Source organism: Arachis ipaensis, chromosome B08 (genome assembly GCF_000816755.2).
Source record: "Arachis ipaensis cultivar K30076 chromosome B08, Araip1.1, whole genome shotgun sequence".
NCBI classification, from domain to species: domain Eukaryota; kingdom Viridiplantae; phylum Streptophyta; class Magnoliopsida; order Fabales; family Fabaceae; genus Arachis; species Arachis ipaensis.
In genome coordinates, this window is record NC_029792.2 from 26751474 (window position 1) to 26751838 (window position 365).

A 365-nucleotide genomic window follows, 5' to 3' on the forward strand; every position below is an offset into this window, starting at 1 on the left:
GGGATTGATAAGAGGACATAAGACAATGATATTATGTTCATCATCACAGGGTCCCAAGGTTAGTATGTTAATTTTCATTGTTAGTGGTGTAAGACTTTGATCAGTTTATGGATTGTGATTCACATGGCACTATAGCCACCAGCATAAAATTTGAAGGGTTTTGTCACAAAGCAGGAACAATCATTATTGTATAATATAGTTGGTTTGGAAAATGAGGACTGAAAATCAATAATATGCCATTATGATCTTCAATAATATTGGTTGAGAGTTTTTATTATTTTTTATTTTTTTTATTTTTATAAATTTACGCTACATGGCAGAGAGTAACATGAGGTTGAAGCTTCATTAGTATTGGTTAACTCCAC

The 365-nt window shown here is 31.5% G+C and overlaps 1 long non-coding RNA gene across 1 annotated transcript in view; it reads right to left on the reverse strand.

The window, feature by feature from the left end:
* LOC107611894 overlaps positions 1 to 365 on the reverse strand; it is a 27022-nt gene that overhangs the window by 10666 nt on the left and 15991 nt on the right. The window lies entirely within an intron of this gene.